Raw genomic sequence first — 23,634 nt, 5'->3', positions numbered from 1 at the left:
GGGCGGAAGTTCAAAGAGATGAAACTAAGAAACTAAGAGAAACGCAGCAGAGTAACTATACAGAAGAGGTGCTTTGGTATTCTTATTTAGTTCAAAAGCATACCAATGACTCAGTTGATTCAACCCCATTACAGCACCTAAACAAGTTAATATGAATTTAGTTAATTAAGCTTACTTTAGTTAGAAAATTGCTTGACAAGGACATTAGATGGCGCGAGGGTTAGTAATTACGTGTTCTAAGCACCGTTGGCGCCAATGAGCTGTTTGCTTTTCAATAAATTATTTTGTGCTACCTTAGAATGGCAACAATCAATTTGTTTTAATGAGGATGCACATTTTGTTAAGCGGTTATGTTAGTCATTGATAAAATATGAAACGAAAACAGCTGTGAGAGCCTACCTACTCCCTCCTACATATATACCCTTTTTATGCAGGAACGCGTTCAATATACTTTATTTCAGTGTCGCATACATTTTCTAAAATTTTCGGTATTTGAGTCAATAATCGTGTTCTTCCAATACCAATCTAATACAGCAGTGAACAGAAACAAGCATTGGGAATTTTTTATAAAATTTCATTAATTAATAAATTTTGTTAGTATCTTCGATATTTTAAGTGAAAACTTCTTGGATTTTTGTAACTGAAACTATAAAAACCAATTTAAAAAAGAATTTCGAAAAAAAAATTTTAAATTAGAGAAAAGGTGAAATTTTTTTTATCTATAAGGAAAAAGATCTGAAACACCTTCGGAAAAAATGTTAAAAATGCGATGCGAGTTTTAAGAGACGTATAAGAAAAAAAAACTACCAACTGAAAACAAATTCAAAGAAATCCATATTAGAAGTTTGAAATTTTCGTAAAATTTTTTCGAAATGAACTTTTTTTTTCATAAAATATAGAAAATAAAAAAGGAATTTAAGTAACGTATTTTCGAAAAAATTCGAGAAAAAATGAAATTTGGTTTATTTATAAGAAGAAAATTAACACCCTTCGGGAAAAAAAGCTAAAAAATCGATGTCAGAGACCTATAACAACAAAAATTGATTCGGGTAAAAAACTTCAAACAATTTCAAAGAAATCCATATTAGAAGTTTGAAATTTTCGTAAAATTTTTTCGAAATGAACTTTTTTTTTTTCATAAAATATAGAAAATAAAAAAGGAATTTAAGTAACATATTTTCGAAAAAATTCGAGAAAAAATGAAATTTGGTTTATTTATAAGAAGAAAATTAACACACTTCGGGAAAAAAGCTAAAAAATCGATGTCAGAGACCTATAACAACAAAAATTGATTCGGGTAAAAAACTTCAAACAATTTCAAAGAAATCCATATTAAAAATTTGAAATTTTCGTAAAATTTTTTCGAACACGTTTTTGAGATTGATTTGAAATGTATAACCTACAAAATTCATAGAGCTTTTTTCATAAAATATGGAAAATAAAAAAAGAATTTAACTGATGTGTTTTCGATAAAAATCGAGAAAAAATGAAATTGCACTATTTTTCCCTTGAAAGGTTAAATAAATTGGTTAATTTTATGTTTAAATAAAATGTACGATTTTAATTAAAAGATATTGAATTTAAATGAAAAATTTAATGAATTGAAATATTGAAAAGTAAAAATGAAATTCACAGCGCACGTCTTCTCGGTTTTAATACTCGTCGTTTACTTCCCCTCTTCGTTTTTACTTCGCTCGCTCCAGGCCATAAAACGACATTTGACATTTGAGAAAGGGTTGCCATCAATCTATTTTAAGCAAACCCAGTCCCACATATATAAGAGAAAATTTTAAACACCCTTCGGAAAAAAATGTCAAAAAGCGATGCGAATTTTAAGAGACCTATAACAAATTGATTCGAATAAAAAAGTACCAACTAAAAAAAATTCCACGAAATCCATATTAAAAGTTTGAGATATTTGTAAAATTTTCTTTTTTTAAAATAGAAGAACTCAATTACGGAATCTGATGAAAAATTGCCACTGCTATACAAGAGAATAACGTGAATAAAAATTTAAAAAATGTTTGCTTGTTTATCTATCGTCGTTCATATGAGCATTTTGTTCAAATGATAGTTATACGGCAAAGTTACATAAATAAAATAAATGAACAAAAATATAAAAAAAATTTTAAATTAATAAAAATGTATTTTTTTTTTTTTTGAGAAATTGAAGTTTTTGTGCAGAAATTAATGTTTTTGAGAAAAAATTCTGTAATTAATTAAAATTTTTTTTTACAAACCACACTTTTTGTAAAAACTGGAATTAAATTTTTTTGAGAAAATTTAAATTTGTATGAGAAATTTCAAGTTTTTGTGAGAAAATTCAAAGTATTTTATTTAATTTATTTAATTTTATTTAATTTTTAATTTTTGTGGAAAGTAAAAAATATTGCAACAAACTTAAAAGTTTGAGAAAATGAGTTTTTGTGAAAAATTATATACTTATGTAAATAAAATTTAAATTTGTGCAGGAAAAAAAGAATTTTGTGACAAATAAAAAATATTGTGTAAAAATATTGAAATTTTCTCAGAAATCGAAAACTTTGAAAAAAATTAAAGGTTATGTGAGTTTTCTCTAAAGATTATGTGGAAAAAAATTGTGTGAGATTATTGAAAGCTTTTGCAGATTATTAAGAAAAAAAAACAATTATTATGAGAAAATGTCAATTTACATGAAAAAATGTAATTCTTAAAAGAAAATTCAGTGTTTTATTAGTCTTAAAAAAATTTTTTTTTCGAGACCTTTCAAACTTTTTTGAGAAAATTTAAAGTTTGTTTTTAAATTAACTTTTTGTGACAAACTTAAAATTTCTGAGAATTTAAGTTTTTTGTTTAAAATTGCAAGTTAATGTAAAAAAGTTAAACTTTGTGAAATAAAATAAATATATTATTGGGAAAAAAATTTGTAAAAAAACTAAATTTTTTCTCAGAATTCTAAAAACTTGGACGAAATTAAGTTTTGTGAGAAAATCAAGAATTTAAAAAAAACGTGATTTTGATTTTTTTTTTTTTTGAGTAAATTAAAATATGCTAAGAAAAATCATACGAAATTTAAATTAACTGAAAATTGGTTTTCTGTGACAAAATTAAAAGTTTTGTGAGAAAGTTATAGTTTTTCCTTAAAGATTTATTGTAGAAAACTTGTTAGAATGATTTTTTTTTTATTTGAAATAATTTAAAATTTAAATTCTTCTAAGAAAATTTAAAGTTTTGGGATATATTTGCAATTTTTGTACGGAAATTTGTTCAAGAAAATTTTAACTTAAAAAAAAAATCATAGAAAATTACAAGCATGCTTAACCAACGAACCGATATCATTTCGTTACGATAATTAACGTTAATAAACGAAACAAAGTCATTTCGTTTCGTTTATTAACGTTAAAAACGTCAAATTAACGAAATGATTTTGTTTCGTTTCGATTATTAATTTCAAACTATGCTGGCAAATCTGATTGATGGCGGAGTCATTAAAGATGAAAGCATTAGCCAAGCTGATTTCAACTTTTCTCGTGAATTTTGACAGTACGAACATTTCACAGAGTATTTTTGACATTACCACCAACGAATTACAGAAACAAATTACATGGAGTTTGTGAGTGTATGTCCGCTCGCTGTTACCACCTTACGGCTTCACCATGGATATAGCATTGCCAGCACAATTCAAACATAAAGTATCACGTTTTTGTTAACGTTTTTAACGTTAACGAAAGTTTTTCGTTTCGGTTAAAAACGAGATACAATTTATCTTGTTAATTTCTTTATCGATAATATTTCGAAGTGTTTCAACGGAAACGGTGGAAATTTTTTGATAAACGATTAGCTTAATGTTAAGGTGCATCCCTGGAAAATTACACTTTATTCTTGCAAAAACTTCTTGATTTTTTATTAAAAATTAAAAGTTTTTTAACAAAATTTAAATTTTTGTGAGAAAAAAAGAAAACCCAGAATGCCGACGCCCAAGCAATTGAGTGGAATCACAGTAAAACTTATGCAAAAAAAAAGTTAAATAGAATAATAATTGTCATTAAGAAATAAAAGGACTGGAGGAAATCAATCAAGTCTACTGATTGTTTCTAGAAAAAAAGCCTAACAAAATAAAAACAAGGAAACTCAAAAAAAGTTAGGAAAGAATAAATAAAACTTAAAATAAATTTAAAAAAATAAAAACAAAATTAACAAAATCAAAAGCCAATAAACACTTGTCAAGGCCCAGCGACGCCAACGGTGTATGTTGGGCGGCTGCGAAATGAAACAATCACTCATTCAATGCGCAAGAAACGACGAAAGTGTGTGCGAAATCGCGGAAGAGAAGTGGAAAACTAGGCAAACAGAAAAAAAATTTCCGCATTCTTTTTCAACCTAAAAGGCAAGCGCACAAAATGAGTTGTTAAAATAAATGATGCCAGCGGCGACGTGGGTGAAACTGTAATATAAAAAAAAATCTAAATAAGCCACACGTCAATACGTGGTTTGGGGATCTAAGTGCGAGGCGTATGGGGGCAATGACGAAAAATGCACGAAATAATTACGAGCGTTTACAGCGATTACGAAAAATTTGAAAATCGATGCAAACAAAATTACGCTGAAAAGTTTAAAAAGCGTAGGGGGAAATAATGGTGGAGGAGCAAATGTGTTGAAAGCATCCTGAAGCACACCAGTGCGAATGAGTTACATTTGCTTGAGAGTGAAAAACTTGGAATAGCTTGGCTTCTCTGTAGACAATGTAATATAAATTGTTTATTTTATTGCTAAAACGAAAATAAATAAACATTTAATTTACAGGAATGCAAAAAAAAAAAAACAATAGCAATAAAAATGCAAGGAAATGATGTCAGCAATGCGGTGGTTGCGAAAATTCGAAGATATTTGATGATGGGCTATTTGAGGGAGGTAGTGAGGGACTTTGAAGCACATTTAAGATGACTTTTAAATAAATTATTCAATTGTGTTTAATTGTGGGGTATTTTGAATGAATGAATGCCCCAGTCTTGAAAAGCTAACTTAAAAAAAGACTGGCGCTACGCGCTTAATTGACAACTAAAAATATTTGATTACCGCATACTTCAACTTTAGTTAAGTCGATCGAATAATTTCATTAAGTCGGCTTTTTGACTTTTTGATAAAGCATACGTTTGAATAAAGAAATAAATCACATTTGTTTCGCTTTCGATGAATTACCTATTCAACTATTACATGAAAACTGGTTTGAAGTGCATTATTCAGAAAATTTCGATTAAGTAGTAAATTAATCTACTAATTGAGCAAATAACTATCCAATTTACCAGTTAATGTATTAATTTACTCAGTATATTAATATAATAAAAAATTGTGATTATGGCAGGGATTTTTCAAGGAAAAGCACAAAAGGCAATCAAAAACTCAACATCGGGGACTTAGCTCTACAAAGACACCTTTAATTTTTGACATCATGGGATTAAGCAAAAGAGGGGCATGCTCTTCTCTGTAAAGGCATTCCGAATTCCTACAATAACTAAAGGCAGTCAGTTATACCCTTGGATATCGCTTTAAGTACGTGACAGTTCTGACCAATTAATGTTTCTGGCATACGGCAATATGTAATTTGAAAAAAATAAAAAATAACACGAGAACAGAAAATTCTACGAAAAAGTTTGCCTGTTTATCTTCATCTCACGTCATTCAATTCAGCTGACATCTTGACAGCAAACAAATATTAGCAAGAATATTTTATGTAGGCGAAAACAGGATGATAAAGTTCTATGATATAAAGCAAGAGAATAAATAAATACAGAAAATAGGATGACAAAATTAAATTTTTTTTTTTAATTTTTTGGAATTATCGCGAAATTTAAATTTTTCTAAAATATAGAAAATTCTGAAAAAAAACAAAATTTTTAAAATTTTAAGTTTGTCATTATTTTTGTAAGACATTTTTTTCTATATTTTATTATCGAGACATGCTCATATTGCTTTATACAATTGTTTTTGTTATTGATATTAAGGAAAATTTGCAAAGTTTACAAACGGCGATGGTTACTAGGACATATTTTTGAAATCTCCAACATTCACATTTTTTACTAGTGTAAAGGCAGATGCCTTTAATCACTCAGCCATATGAATGCGCCGCTGAACGCATTAAGTATTTCGTTTTTGGTGCTATTCCTTTTGTAGACAATTGGGTACATACTATATGCTTTCAGTCCAAATTGTGTGGAATATTTACAGGCGCGTTCAGCAGAACTTAGTAACATTGGTTATTTAGCAGTGCATTGATGAAGAAGTGAAATTCAGAAACACGTCCAATAATATCTATAGATTTTTTTTTTGCAAATATTAATATTTAAAAGAATTTCGAAAGCAGTTTTGAAATTAAGGAGATATGTAGATAAATTTATTTTTCGAATAATCACTATTTAAGAGATTTTCGGATTCATATACCCTATACAATTGCAGCCAGATTTTTATTTTTTTTATGCCAATCATTTCCCTAATTGCTAATTGGCAATTGGTAGTTAAGCACCTTCATTCATAAAATATTTTTTTTATATTACTTGCCGGCTAGGGTTTAATAATTTAACGGTTAATTGTTATTTGTGCAATACTGTTGTTCATACTTATACTCAAAATATTACCATTCACCTAAAGTCTGTTGAGTCATCGATTGCAAACATACATATTTGTCATTAGCAAGTTATTATTTTCATTACGGCGCGCCGCTTAATATCAAACTTTTTGCTTTATTTTCAATATGCTTTATTGGGGATTTGTTGTCATTATGTTTAAAACCTTTGTACGTATGTATACATTAAATTCGTACTTATTAACGGAAGTTTTAAACAGTAATTCGTTAGCTCATAATCATCAATAAACTCTGTAGGAGAATTTACTATTTTTCTTTTTCATTCAAAGCTTTAATTTTATTTCCGCTTACTTTACTTCTTTTTCGAATTAAAGTTAAATTTTGTTTTCAGGTATGTGTTTAATTTGATATTTACACATTTTTACTTAATGCTTATACTTTGTTAGTTGCCCTGCAAAACGGGTAAAGAAAATAGTAAACTACTTACCATTGGGTTAAGAGGATTAGCAGCAAGAGCGTGGTAATTTTGGGGTATTACCGAATATCCAACAATTTTATTTTATATTTATTATATTTAGATATTATGTAAAAGGTTAAAACATTTGGTCCCTACAATTCGAATTGTTCGATAGCTGAGAAGAGACAGGCAAGATAAGGGGATTAAGTTTCAATCTGATTTCATGGCACTGTTTTGTCAAATGGTTATTGGGATTAAATGTGTCACATACTAATAAATTATCTTTTTCAAATGGTGATGATTGTAAAGACAACTTTCTCAAAAACGTTTATACTATCTTGCTTTAGTTACTTAATTTAACAATTGTTCTGGTAAGAACTTCTTCCGTCGGAGGTGATTGAAAGACAAAGGCCCGGACGTTCGAGGAGACAAAAATACCATATGTCTGGAGCAGTCGAGCTACTACCGGAGCGTATCAGATCTATATTCGACATTTATATTGTTAACACCACTCTAAACCTTCCGACACAACAACAATATGCTACCGGAGCGTATCGCATCTATATTCGACATTTATATTATTAACACCACTCTAAACCTTCCGACACAACAATATGATCTATGAATCTAACTATCGCAAATACTTCAAACTCGATACGTAGTGCTTTTTTCTAACCTTGATAATTTTACATATAGGAAATCTTTTTTTCTGGGAAGTGAGCTATATAAGAAAATATAGATTTGCTTTAAATTTCGGTATTGGCTTTCTTTAGATTAGTACCATATAGTTAATTTTATTCCGCAAAGTGCACCAGGAATCGAATTTGGTTAAGATTTATAATACGTCCTTATATATAGAAGCATAGGATAGATATATGCTTAAAGGAAATATCCAATATTTGGTGCATTATATAAAGAAGGCGCCGAGGGAGTGAGATTGAAAGAATTCGTGAGTGTTGAAAGAGTTGGAGTGGCAGCGAACATGCTTCATCCTCAATTATACCAGACAGATCTTAAATATTACGTATATTGATGAGCTGTATGAGCTTTACGCAGACTTGATGATAGCACAGCGAATAAAAACCCAAAGCCTTCGCTGGCAAAAATGCTTCAGCCAAGAAAGTATTTTAGTCGACACCGCAGTTTGGAAGCAGAAGGGGTAAATCTCGACTGAGTTGGGAGAGGTAGTTGGGGAAAGACTTGGCCTCCCTTGGTGCTTCCAATTGGCGGCAGTTATCGGGAAACAGGGATAGCTGGAGTGAATTATTACGAAACGGCCAAAATCACTTAGACGGTCAAGCGACAGAATCCTGATTGATGAGGCCACACCTCCCAGGGGCTTAAGAGGTCTTCTGCGTAGGCATTATGATCAAATACGGCACTTGAGAACACAACCGTATGAAACAAAAAAGCACTAGCAGGTCCTCAGTGATATCCACCAACAGGGGTCGGACCTCTATGCCAGGAATTGCCCGGCGAATCCAGTTCTTGGGGAAAAATACCCAGAACTCGCAGAAGAGGAATGCACTCTCCCTAGGGAAATGCGCGTCACTCTAGCTCAACTTCGATCTGGGTACTGCAACTGGTTAAACTCTTAACTATCCAGAATCAGCCCCGCCATACAAAATGTATGTCCTGCTTGCAATGTGTCCCCACATGATACCAACCATCTCTTCAATTGCAATGGGGAACCAACGCCTCTATCACCCCTCTCACTATGGTACACCCCTGTTGAAACTGCAAGTTTCCTTGGACTCTTGTTAGAGGATATTAATGACAGTTTGTGATCGGTCGCGCCTATTGAATGGGGCGAAGCACTGCTACAACAACAACAACAACAACATGAGATCTACCATGCAGCGTTTGGTGAAGTAGTAAGATTGATAGTTAAAATGAGAGTGGAAATGGAAATTGATATGAGACCGAGTGGGAGTGAGATTGAGTGGAATAGGCCTTGCAAACAGACCAGAGCTTTTTAACGAATGGTTGAAAAAATGTTTTGTGAGAGACAGCTCTCAAATTTATTGACGCTTCAAAACAACACTGACATTAAAACCGGAAATATGAACCTGTGCTTTAGAAGAATAAGACCGGTTAAATATTAAAAACAAGTTTTTGCGATAAAAACTGGAGTTCGAGTTGATGAGATTTATCATTTAAAAGAGTTAGTAAATATGTTACAGTTCAGCAACCGACGAGTTGCCGCCGATTGGCTATTTCTTCATTTACAATGAGATTCAGATTGTGAAGAACCTTATCGAGTTGTACCTCACATGAGAACGCAATTAAGCCCCAACCACTAAAGACGCAAACAGAGATAATATTGGTGCAGGGCAATGTATGCACAAGAAAGAAAGAGATAACAAGAGGTGTTGAGGCTTCTAGGTAGCACTGCCATACAATAAAAGGTGGATCGCCAACAAGACAGCAAAAATATGTTGTGAATCATTCAAGGTTACGTTGAACTTGCTAGTTTCGAATAAACTGAAATTTTAAATAAAAAAAAAAATACAAAGTTTATAACTAATACTTAAAGCTAACAAAGAAATAGCATTATTCCATCTCGTTTACATCGATCGCTATATCTAAATTATTGGCTGCCGCCGTGGTGTGGCGATAGCGAGCTCCGCCTATCACATCAAAGGTCCCGGACAAAGTGACGTCAAAAATTTAGATACACGTGTGTTCAATAAGCAAAAAAAAAAACTTGTTTCTAAGCGTGGTCGTCCTTTAGCAGTGATTTTGCAAACATGCATTGCTGCCATAAAAAGCTGCTCAGTGAAAATTTATCTGCAGATGCCGTTTGGAGTCTGCATAAACATGGAACCTACACCGCCGATTTGTAGAGAAAACTAAGAAGGGGCACGACGCGAGTTGTAAGAGAAGCTCAGTCTAAATCTCCTTGAAGGTGCATCGCGCCAAGTATTTTTTTATATCTATATTTGCCCTACTTCAAATCTTTTATATTCGACCGTATCGAAAAAAGAGGCAAGTGCTCCCAGAATACTAGACATACAGCAGCGAAGAGAAAAATAGCACTTCAAACTTAATCGATTAAATTTTATTTTACTAATTTTTTAGATATTTTAAGACAAAATATCGAGCAGTTTTAGCTGAAACTTTCCAATCCAATCTCCAACAAAAATTCGTAAAAATTAGTAAATTATAGAAAGTTTTACGAACATTTCCAATTTTTACTTCCTTTATATTAGGTCGCTTGAATGTTTGTCCGCTTTTCATACAAATCTTGCAATCGATTTTTAAATAACTTCTCATTGAGCTACAAACGTGAAACTTTACACATAGGTTAGAACACCGCGACAATGCAACAAAAGGCAAAAAAACCGTTAGGTGGCCCACGGATCGAAATAATTAGATAAGAATTTGAAAATTTTCAAACCAGCTTTTAAGTAACCTCTCGATGAGCTAGAGACTTGAAATTTCAAACTTAATTCAGAGGTCGATGACAGCCGATGGCACGATACAAAAAGATTCGCTAGTAAACCGTACGAAACGGAGGGAATTTTGGGATTGATTTTTGTGTAAGTTCTCATTGAGCTACAACTGTAAAACTTCACACATAGGATAAGACGCCGAGAAAATTTAAGAAAAGGAGAAAAAAATCCTTTAGGTGACGCACGGATCGAAATATTTAGGTAAGAATTTGGTAATTTGGTGTTTTGCGATCGATTTTAAAGTAACTTCTCATTGAGCTACAAACATGAAACCTCAGACAGGTTAAGACAAAGGAACAAAAGGAGAAAAAAATCCGTTAGGTGGCGCACGGATCGAAAAAATTAGATAATAATTTGGAAATTTGAAACCGGGTTTTAAGTAACTTCTCGACGAGCTAGAGGCTAAAAATTTAGACCTTAACTCAGAGGTCGATGACAGCCCGTGACACAATACAAAAAGAAAAATCTCCTTTCCTACCAACTTTCCAATCCAAGTAATGTGCGCTCCACTTTTATATTTTTATTTCTCATAAATATTTTTGCGACATTTTTCGCTGATTTTTGTCCATTTATATAAAGGAAGTGCTTAATATTTTTTTATTTTATTTTTATTTATGTTTAGGACTCTGATTTTTTTTTTTTTGAGTACGCAACCTTTGAGCTCAATCAATTTTAGTCTCACAAACCATAAGTTTAAGGTCGCTTAAAAACCGCACCAATTTTACCACTTTTTTCCCGCACAGCATCAGCTTCAAAGAAAGAGGGTAAAAATCAAACTTGGTATGGAAGAATATCTAAAACACCCCTCGGAAAAAATGGTAAAAAATCAACGCGAATTTTGTGAAACCTACAACTTATACCTTGGCGGCCACCGTGGTGTGATGATAGCGTGTTCCGCCTACCACGCCGCATGCCCTGGGTTCAAACCGGGCAAAGCAATATCAAAATTTTAGAAATAAGGTTTTTCAATTAGAAGAAAATTTTTCTAAGCGGGGTCGCCCCACGACAGTGTTTGGCAAGCGCTCCGGGTGTATTTCTGCCATGAAAAGCTCTCAGTGAAAACTTATCTGCCTTGCAGATGCCGTTCGGAGTCGGCATGAAACATGTCCGACCAATTTGTAGGGAAAATCAAGAGGAGCACGACGCAAATCGGAAGAGAAGCTCGGCCTTAGATCTCTTCGGAGGTTATCGCGCCCTACATTTATTTTTTTTTTTTTACAACTTATACTTTGTGAGTCTAATATTGATTGGGCTACAAGACTGCAAACTCAACAAAATTAAGAGAACTCCAAATAAATAAATAGTTCGAAGTTTTCGTAAAATTTTTTCGAAACATTTTTCATAGGTTTGCATAATTTCAATTACACAACTCATAGAAAATCTCAAATAAAAATTTCCACTGCCATTTTTTTGTGCGATGCTTTACATCAAAAAACGGGACTTGACAAATTTACAATTTAAATTTTGTGAATGCATTACACATTCTATTCTTTTTTTTATACTCAGTTGAGCAGAGCTCACAGAGTATATTAACTTTGATTGGATAACGGTTGGTTGTACAGTTATAAAGGAATCGAGATAGATATAGACTTCCATATATCAAAATCATCAGTATCGAAAAAAAATTCTATTGAGCCATGTCCGTCCGTCCGTCTGTCCGTTAACACGATAACTTGAGTAAATTTTGAGGTATCTTGATGAAATTTGGTATGTAGGTTCCTGGGCACTCATCTCAGATCGCTATTTAAAATGAACGATATCGGCCAACAACCACGCCCATTTTTTCGATATCGAAAATTTCGAAAAATCGAAAAAGTGCGATAATTCATTACCAAATACGGATTAAGTGATGAAACTTGGTAGGTAAGTTGAACTTATGACGCAGAATAGAAAACTAGTAAAATTTTGGACAATGGGCGTGGCACCGCCCACTTTTAAAAGAAGGTAATTTAGAAGTTTTGCAAGCTGTAATTTGGCAGTCGTCGAAGATATCATGATGAAATTTGGCAGGAACGGTACTCTTATTACTATATGTCTGCTTAATAAAAATTAGCAAAAAAGGAGAACGACCACGCTCACATTTAAAAAAAAAAATTGTATTAATTCAGATTTTAAAAGAAAAGTTAATATCTTTACAGTATATAAGTAAATTATGTCAACATTCAACTCCAGTAATTATATGTTGCAACAAAATACAAAAATAAAATAAAATTTCAAAATGGGCGTGGCTCCGCCCTTTTTCATTTAATTTGTCTAGGATATTTTTAATGCCATAAGTCGAACAAAAATTTACCAATCCTTGTGAAATTTGGTAGAGGCTTAGATTCTAGGACGATAACTGTTTTCTGTGAAAAAGGGCGAAATCGGTTGAAGCCACGCCCAGTTTTTATACACAGTCGACCGTCTGTCCTTCCGATCGGCCGTTAACACGATAACTTGAGCAAAAATCGATATATCTTTACTAAACTCAGTTCACGTACTTATCTGAACTCACTTTGTATTGGTGTAAAAAATGGCCGAAATCCGACTATGACCACGCCCACTTTTTCGATATCAAAAATTACGAAAAATGAAAAAAATGCCATAATTATATACCAAATACGAAAAAAGGGATGAAACATGGTAATTGTATTGGTCTATTGACGCAAAATATAACTTTAGAAAAAAACTTGGTAAAATGGGTGTGACACCTACCATATTAAGTAGAAGAAAATGAAAAACTTTTGCAGGGCGAAATCAAAAGCCCTTGGAATCTTGGAAGGAATACTGTTCGTGGTATTACATATATAAATAAATCAGCGGTACCCGACAGATGATGTTCTGGATCACCCTGGTCCACATTTTGGTCGATATCTCGAAAACGCCTTCGCATATACAACTAAGGGCCGCTCCCTTTTAAAACCCTCATTAATACCTTTAATTTGATACCCATATCGTACAAACAAATTCTAGAGTCACCCCTGGTCCACCTTTATGGCGATATCTTGAAAAGGCGTCCACCTATAGAACTAAGGCCCACGCCCTTTTAAAATACTCACTAACATCTTTCATTTGATACCCATATCGTACAAACAAATTCTAGAGTCACCCCTGGTCCACGTTTATGGCGATATCTCGAAGAGGCATCCACATATAGAACTAAGGCCCACTCCTTTTAAAAATACTCATTAATACCTTTCATTTGATACCCATATCGTACAAAAAAATTCTAGAGTCACACCTGGTCCACCTTTATGGCGATATCTTAAAAAGGCGTCCACCTATAGAACTAAGGCCCACGCCCTTTTAAAATACTCATTAACATCTTTCATTTGATACCCATATCGTACAAACAAATTCTAGAGTCACCCCTGGTCCACGTTTATGGCGATATCTCGAAAAGGCATCCACATATAGAACTAAGGCCCACTCCTTTTAAAATACTCATTAATACCTTTCATTTCATACCCATATCGTACAAAAAAAATTCTAGAGTCACCCCTGGCCCACCTTTATGGCGATATCTCGAAGAAGGCATCCACCTATAGAACTAAGGCCCACTCCCTTTTAAAATACTCATTAACACCTTTCATTTGATACCCATATCGTAGAAACAAATTCTAGAGTCACCCCTGGTCCACCTTTATGGCGATATCTGAAAAGGCGTCCACCTATAGAACTAAGGCCCACTCCCTTTTAAAATACTCATTAACACCTTTCATTTGATACCCATATCGTACAAACAAATTCTAGAGTCACCCCTGGTCCACCTTTATGGCGATATCTTGAAAAGGCGTCCACCTATAGAACTAAGGCCCACGCCCTTTTAATAAAATACACATTAACATCTTTCATTTGATACCCATATCGTACAAACAAATTCTAGAGTCACCCCTGGTCCACGTTTATGGCGATATCCCGAAAAGGCGTCCACACATACAACTAAGGCCCACTCCCTTTTAAAACACTTATTAACACCTTTCGTTTGATACCCATATTGTACAAACGCATTCTAGAGTCAACCCTGGTCCACTTTTATAACGATATTCCGAAAAGGCGTCCACCTATAGAATTAAGGCCCACTCCCTTTTAAAATACTCATTAACACCTTTCATTTGATACCCATATAGTACAAACAAATTCTGGAGTCACCCCTGGTCCACCTTTATGGCGATATCTCGAAAAGGCGTCCACATATAGAACTAAGGCCCACGCCCTCTTAAAATACTTATTAACACCTTTCATTTGATACTCATATCGTACAAACTAATTCTAGAGTCACCCCTGGTCCATCTTAATGGCGATATCTCCAAAAGGCGTCCATCTATAGAACTTAAGCCCACGCCCTTTTAAAATACTCATTAATACCTTTCATTTGATACCCATATCGTACAAAATAAATTCTAGAGTCACCCCTGGTCCACCTTTATGGCGATATCTCGAAAAGGCGTCCACCTATAGGACTTAGGCCCACTCCCTTTTAAAATTATCATTAACACATTTCATATGATACCCATATCGTACAAACAAATTCTAGAGTCAGGCCTGGTCCACCTTTATGGCGATATCCCTAAATGGCGTCCATCTATAGAACTATGACCCACTTTCTCTTAAAATACTCTTTAATACCTTCCATTTGATACACATGTCATACAAACACATTCCAGGGTTACCCTAGGTTCTTTTTACAACATGGTGATTTTCCCTTACTTTGTCTCCACAGCTCTCAACTGAGTATGTAATGTTCGGTTACACCCGAACTTAGCCTTCCTTACTTGTTATATTTATTTTCAATGGTGCGCCCGTTATTATTCTTTCATAATGTTAAAAATAAATTTACAATTCAACGCCTTTGCAGTGGGTGCAATCACTGTGCCTGTTTGTTTGTCTGTTTACGACAACTAGACAGACAAAGCCCACATGTTGAGATATTTTTTAATGAGTTTTTTCATTTACATTTTCCGTTAAAGATTTTTTATGGAAATGTTTGTTTTACTTCCAGCTTTTTTTCCGCTTAAAAAAATCGTGCTTCCTCACATATAAAGACATACAGACACAGATATGCATGTTCTCGTTCGTGCTCATAAACTAGGAAATAGCATTAGGTATCAAGTTTCGAGGTCTCTGTTTTTCGATTACTGCTTTGTATTATTTTTCGTTTTTATACTCAGCGTGCTTTGCACACAGAATATATTAACATTGATTGGATAACGGTTGGTTGTACAGGTATAAAGGAATCGAGATAGATATATACTTCCATATATCAAAATCATCAGTATCGAAAAAAATTTGATTGAGACATGTCCGTCCGTCAGTCCATCCGTCTGTCCGCTAACACGAAAACTTGAGTAAATATTGAGATATCTTCTGGACACAGAATATATTGGCATTGAAAATGAACGAAATAGGATGCTAACCACGCCCATTTTTTACATATATAACATTTTGGAAAACACAAAAACCTTGATTATTTAGTAAATAACACACCTAGAATGTTCAAATTTGACATGTGGACTGATATTGAGACTCTTGATAAAAATTAAAAAAAAATGTTTAAAATGGGCGTGGCACCGCCCACTTGTGATAAAATCAATTTTACAAATATTATTAATCATAAATAAAAATCGTTAAACCTATCGTAACAAAATTCGACCGAGAGGTTGCCTTTACTATAGAGAATGCTTTGAAGAAGAATTGACGAAATCGGTTAAGGACCACGCCCACTTTTATATAAAAGATCTTTAAAAGGGTCGTGGACGAATAAAATAAGCTATATCGTTGCAAAAAGAGCTTTATAACAATGGTATTTCATTTCCCAAGTGGATTTATAACAATAAATAGGAAAAACTTCAAATTTTAAAAAATGGGCGTGGCACCGCCCTTTTTATGATTAAGCAATTTTCTATGTTTCGGGAGCCATAACTCGAAGAAAAATTAACATATCGTAATGAAATTATGTACACATATTTTCCTTATAGCAGAAAATATTTCTATTAAAAATGGACGGGATCGGTTGAAGACCACGGACAACTTAGATATAAAACACGTTTAAAAGGGTCATAGACTAGAATAATAAGCTATGCTATCACTTAGCAAAAAATAGTTTTGAATCAATGAAATTTCACTTATCAAATTTTATCGTAAGAGGAAATGAGGAGACATTTTTTTTTAAAAGGTCGGTGCCACGTGTTATGTAGAAAAGTAATTTATCTGAAATGAAATGTGCAATTGAAGCTAACGCTGAGTATATAATGTTCGGTTACACCCGAACTTAGACACCTTTACTTGTTTTTTTTAATTTTTATTTTTGGTTGTGAAAATGAAAGTAAATTTAGTTGGAACGTTTATTTTCTTTGATTATCAAATAAGCTTAGATATTTTTCGTGAATTTTTTCTACGTCAATTATATTGTGTAAAAGCCGCAATATTTGGCGAACGCAGTAATAGGGGCAACGCAATTTTGTTATTTTGTTAGAAAAGCGCAGGAAACAAAAAAAAATTTAAAAATTCGCAATCATGATAAGTTGAGGCGGGAATTTGCGGATTCGTTTCCTTTTTTTATAATTTTAAACTAGATAAAGTTTGAATTCAAACAAACTTAGACTTAAACTTTAAAACAAGTTTAATTAAACTGCTCGCAAATATTCATGTTATTGAAAAGGCTCTTGAGAAATGTTTATTTATGTATTTATTATTTTTTTTTGTTACTTTTTTTTTAAGTTTTGTTTCTTTAAAATTTTTTCACCTTTTTCCTCTAGCTCTCCTTATGCTTAGAAACTGTTTCTTTTATTCAATGCTGCAGCTTCTTAGATTTTTATTTTTTAATTGCAAATTGCAGTACTGTTTTAGACGAATGAAAATTTTAAATTTCGAAGAAAAATACAAGTTACAAACAAAAAGATGTTTAAGGATCAAAACAATTTTTTTTATAAATTCTCGATCAAAATATAACACCACAGTTTAGTTTGGTTAAGTTAAGTTTAGTGTAGATTAGTTTAAATTAGTTTAGTTTAGTTTCACTCAGTTTGGTTTAGTTTAGATTAGCTTAGTTTAGATCAGCTTAGTATAGATTAATTTAGTTTAATTTCGTTTAGTTTGGTTTAGTTTACTTTAGTTTCGTTCAGGTTTGTTTAGTTTAGTTTAATTTATTTTACTTTATAGTACTTCATGTTATTTTATTTTACTAAAAAAAATTTAACAGATGTATTTAAAAAAATAAAATTTGGAAAAAACATAAATGAAAAAATAAATATTAAAAAAAACTTCACAAAAAATTGTCTGAATAGAATTCCGCACAACCTAAAATTAACTTAGCAAAAGACAAAAAAAAAAAAAATATTTAATAAATAAAACATCAATCTAGTTTAGGTTAGGTTGAACTGGACGATCCATGAGGACCTTATGTAGACTGAATGAGTCCTTAGTGTTACAAAAAGTTTGTTTAACGACCAAACAGAAAAGCCCTATCAAAAACCAGGACCTATGTTATAACTGATCTCCGCCCTCTGAGCAAATACTAGAAGCTTGCCAGGCCCTATGCCACTTGCTGCTTCTAGATCCCTCCTAACAGCTGGAGTCTTAGCCTAGAAAGCGTAGGGCACGAGTGCCCGATCGTTTCTTCCTCCAACCCTCACATCCTAGTGTAAGTAAATGACCAGTCAGAATACAGTCCTCTCTTTTTAATGACAGAAATAACTTTGTTAGTCGAAAGTTCTTAATCTTCGACACTTTACAGCTCCGCGCTTGGCTTGCCATAGAGCCATCCAACTAAATTAGAAGTAATAAATTTACATATTAAAGGTCTTTCTTTTCAACGAAAAAGTACTTAAGGCTGTAAAAACCGAAAACAATGTGAAAAAAATGCAATTGCTTACATGATTAAATGTTGTTAAATGTAACAATTAAACAAAAAAAATTTCAAAATAATAAACTATTTTAAAAATTTCACAAAAAAAATCCGGTAAATATTAAATAAAACTCTAAATTAATAAAACAAGTAGAAGAAAAAAAGAATAAACTAAACAAATTCAAACGTTAAAAAAAATATTGAAGAAAAAGCAATCAATAAAAACATTTCATTAGATTTAAGAAAAGCGAGGAAGCAAAACAAACGCTTGTAAAAAACCAAAAAAAAATTTAAATTATATTGAAAACTCATCAGACTCAGACATCTTCCACCTTTTACTTATTTAAAAGTGCTAGTTTTCGAGAGCAAATATATGTTTTTTTATTTATTTATTTTTTTGTCAACAAACTTAAGATAACCTAACAAAACAATGTTAACAAACATGAAATGAAGCCAGATTAAAATAAACATTTCAAGTGTTTTATATGTACATAAGTCCTTTATGATAACTAACCGATTTGCTGTTAAGTAAACTGGCAAAGTGACTCACATTGTTGTTTTTGGCTCGTACACAATTGTACAATATTTACTCTATACCTTTGCTTATATTACCGCGCTGAAGCGCATTTAAATCTGTAATTGGTTTCGTTAAATATAAATTTTTTGCAGGTATTTAAGCTAAAATTGGATTTGGTGCGGAATTGTATTGAACTTTTAAATGATCGTATTATATGATACAAAGAAATTAATGTAATACAGAAAACTCTCTTCTAAGGGACACCTCTATTAGGCGGACACCTTCCTTGGTCGGACGATTTTTCATGCACCAAGTTTTAGGTACAATTTTTAGAGCAAGTTGCTCACATTGTTGGACGCGGACAGTTTTATGCTGTTGAATTGTACAAAAAACCTCTACTGAGCGGACACAAACCTCTTATCACCGGACATTAGGACCTGTTTTGATAACAAATCAATCAAAACCTCTTTTGGATGGACACGAACTCCACTTAAGCGGACAAGATATGAGAACATATATAAATTTATAACAAGCAAACGAATGTTCGTTAGATACATACTGACGTTTGAAAAACGTCTTGTTGGTTACGTTGGGTATTTCCCAAATAAAACCAAATTTTCGTTAACAAAGCTCACTACTTAGTATCACTTTTATGTAAATGGAGAGTATGGCTTCCGGATTGATTGTGTTTATTGTACTTCCAGAATTTTATCTAACGACTAAACTGAAAAACCCCCTGAAAAACCAGGACCTACATATGTCATAAAATATCGTAAAATGCTACAAAATGCTGCAAGTTTGATTTGAAGTGATTTTTGACATTTTCCCTAGTTCATTCGCCTTTTTGGCATCAATTATGCCCAGAAGCTCTGCTATCGCGCGGCAGTCTATATAAACGTTATGGCAACTGCAGTTTGCGTTATTCTTCCAGCTTGTACGCTCTATTTAAGGCCGTCGGTACAGTATAACATAGACATCTTCCGACATTACCCTTACACAACTGGGGCCTTAGATCTCGTTCGGAGCATAGGTTTACACACTGTGTTTTTAAAATCAAAAGCTGTGAGTACTTAATCTATAAAATAACTAAAAAAAAGTCGTAATTAGGAACCCCCTTTCATAAGCGGACACAACGGGCAACGGACTTGCTATGGACCAATAGGGTTGACAGCGACGTCTCAAGGTCCTTATGGCCATGCTTCGATAGGAAAGGCACCAGCTTCCTTCTCAAACTGAACAAATCTGCGGTGAGGGTACTAACGGGTGTCATCACAGGTCACTGTGCTATCGCATCAATCCTCCGACGGTGGCGAATACCAACAAGCTCCCTCTGCAGAAGCTGTCAGGATGACGAGGAAGAGGAGTCTATCTATCACTTTCTCTGCCGATGTCCGGCGCCTCAAAGAAGAAGGCTCAGATTTCTGGGCTCACGCTTCTTCGACAGCCTGGCAGAGGTTGGGAAGGTGGACGCCTCGCTTCTTCTTTGGTTCATCAGGGAAAGCAAGTGGTTCGTTGAGGACCACTAGGAAGTAATGGGGCTAAACGAATTTGCCGCCACCCTGTACTTACTGAGGGCACTCACAATGGACAAAAATGGCTCCGAGTGGAAGTGTGGGTAACACTCACGCACGGCCTCTTAACCTAACCTAACCTAAGCGGACACGTCTTTTTGGTGAGTAAAAGTTGCCTGACAGTGAGTGTTCGCCCAAGGAAGTTTTCACTGTACTAAGTTAAACTAAAAATCCAAAATTATAAACAAGTAAAATACATTACAAATAATTGAATTGAATTTTGAAATGTCGGTTGATATTGTATAACATACAGAAATGAAAAATAGTAGCTATAAATAGAGAAAAAAAATTAAATTATAAATCATTATTTATATTAAAAAAAATAAAATAAAGCACTAAAACGTGAAAACATTTGAAACAAAATCCAAAAAAAAAAAAACACTCAGCTAAAACGATTTTAAAATGAAATTTAAAAAAAAAATTCAGATGAAAAAATACAAAATAAAATTTATATAAAAAATACAAAATATTTTTAAATATAAAAACTAAAAAAGAGAAAATTTTATCTGTATTTAAAGTTGAGTTTAAAAAAAAGAACAATAATTATTTATTTAAGTTTGAAAGACATTTTGAAAATATCAGACCAAATGAGAGAACAAAAATCTATTTAGGCTGGGTGCGAGTTCGCCTAAATTTTAGGCACCTAAACTAATATTCCGTTGGAACTTTCCGGAAAAAGCTGTTAAAACTGTGCGAGTTCATTTAATAACCTAATTTGTTTATTTCTGCTTAGAAAATATTAATAAAATAGTAAATGTAATAATTTTGTTGCTTTTTTAATACCCATGGGTAAAGGAGGGTCACCGGTAAGCCACTATCCCAAGATACCATTACAAGAAAATGCAGCGGCTCCGTTTTATAAGGCTTTTTTGTTTGGCATAATGGAGCACAGGCACATGGTCATTTGCCACAATCTCGAATTGAAAACTGTGATATTGGCAAGCCTTCATAACTTATTTTAGGCCAATATTTGCGTAGGAGAAACCAATACTTGTGCCGCCAACATCAACGTGAATAATTTTGAGCCCACCACTACGTACATTCCGTCGCGCCTTCGCCATGGGTCATCGCCCTCTGATCTATATGTTACTTGAATTGAATGGAATAGAGCCGTTTATTTGCATACACAAAATTAAAAACATTTTTTTGTTTTTGAAATTTGTCATTTGAATTTAGGTTGAAAAGTGTGCTTCCAAAAACTAATAAGGCTGTGTGCGAGTTGACCTAAATTTCTACCTAACTAGAGAAAAAACCCAAATCACTGGACACTGTTGGCAAGGCAGTGCAAAATGAAAAATTTGAATTTTTATGAGCATACTTTTCAACCTTAATTCAAATGTCAAATATCAAAAACAAAAATATTGATTTTTCAATATTGTATATGTAAATAAATGGCTCTTTTCCATTCAATTTAAGTAAATCATAGATCATAGAGCGATGATCCCTGCTGCGATTAAGGTCCGATCAATTGTACGTGATGGTGAGCCCAATTTTGTTCAAGCTGATGTTGGCGACACAAGAATTGGATCCTTCTCAAATATGGGCGTCATGTGAATTGAATATGGATTGCGGTGGGCTCATTGGGCAAAAATAAGTTATTGACGCCATGCGCAGTGGCAGTTACAGGGGTATTCATGCCTTGATATGGTGGCAAACGTCTGTTTGCATGTGCTCCACGACGTCTGGCATAAAATACTGTATAGTATGGAGCTGCTGTACGTTCTTTCACTGCTATATATGCATACTTACTTCTCCCTTGACCCCTGTCCTGCACAAACACTGCAAACACCATACAAGTCTCAAATTTCTATTTTTGGGTATAATTTCCCGCATAAACACACAATTTAGTATGTCAAATCAACTCGCACAGTTTTAACAGTTTTTTCCTAAATTGTTGCAGTGCTGGAAAGTTCCAGTGGAATATTAGTTTAGGTACCTAAAATTTAGGCGACCTCGCACCCAGCCTAAATTTCGGCAAACTCACACCCAGTCTTAGAAAACTACATGACTAATAACATAAATTAGAAAGATAAAATATTATAAGTTAAATTTTAAAACAATACGATTTGAAATGTTTAATGGATTGCACAATTAGACTGTTCTTAATCGCCTTAGAATTATTTTTGTTGTGAATTTTCGCATTTTATCGATTTCTATGCTGTCATTATTTCTTTTTTTCCGGAGGCAACTCAATCAAATCTACTCAAATATTCTAGAAGAGATTTTCAAGAACTCTTAGGCTGTGTGCGAGTTGACCTAAATTTCTACTAAATAGAGAAAAAACCTAAAATCACTGGAAACTGACGGTAAGGCAGTGCAAAATAAAAATTTTGAATTTTTATAAGCATACTTTTCAACCTAAATTCAAATTTCAAAAACAAAAATATTGATTTTTCAATATTGTATATGCAAATAAATGGCTCTTATCCATTCAATTTAAGGAAATCATAGATCATAGAGCGATGATCCCTGCTGCGATTAAGGTCCCATCGATTGTACGTGATGGTGAGCTCAATTTTGTTCAAGCTGATGTTGGCGACACAAGAATTGGATCCTTCTCAAATATTGAGCGCAAGCTGCACATATTTGGCAGCCAAGTGCACTAATGGGCCTAAAGAAGTTATTGGAGGCGTACCAACATCACATTATTGAATTCGATATTGTGAAAAGGTCATTGTGCACGTGCTCCACTATGTCCAAAAAAAAAGCCTTATAAAACGGAGCCGCTCCATTTTCTTGAACTGGTGTTAATGAAAATTTAGAAATTTTGAAATTTCTGCTCACCGTGTAGCTAAAGACTGATTTTAAGTGTTTGAATTATAGCTTTAAGATTTCTGCTCATGCGAATCTGATTCATCTCACACAAATGGCGATGATAAAGGTAAGTAAGCAAATATCGTTCAAAAAAAAAACTACCTTCCATTGAATAAGTTAATAAGAATATTACATTCACAAAGAAGCAAATTAGCAGCAGAAGTATCATAAAAGCAAAAGATAAGATTAAAATAATAAAAGCTATAATTAAAACAGAAGAAACGCATCAGACGTAGAATTAAAAGTAAAATTAATTTAATATGGTTGGCATGAAAATAGGCACAATTAAAGTAGATAGCCGATAAGCTGTTAAACTTTTGCTGTTTTTTTTTTTTTAATTAGCATTAAAAATACGCAAATATCCTAATGAAACAATTTTTATTTCAATTTTCCTCTGTTTTTTTTTATTAGTTGTTTTATTGCGCATACTGTTTTT

At 33.1% G+C, this 23,634-nt stretch overlaps 1 protein-coding gene across 14 annotated transcripts in view; it reads right to left on the bottom strand.

Moving 5' to 3' along the window:
* LOC137239601 (early estrogen-induced gene 1 protein) overlaps positions 1-23,634 on the bottom strand; it is a 384,687-nt gene that overhangs the window by 180,976 nt on the left and 180,077 nt on the right. The window lies entirely within an intron of this gene.

Source organism: Eurosta solidaginis, chromosome 2 (genome assembly GCF_040869045.1).
Source record: "Eurosta solidaginis isolate ZX-2024a chromosome 2, ASM4086904v1, whole genome shotgun sequence".
Taxonomy (NCBI): Eukaryota; Metazoa; Arthropoda; class Insecta; order Diptera; family Tephritidae; genus Eurosta; species Eurosta solidaginis.
The sequence above is the reverse complement of the archived record's forward strand: the minus strand, read 5'-3'. Positions and strand labels throughout refer to the sequence as shown.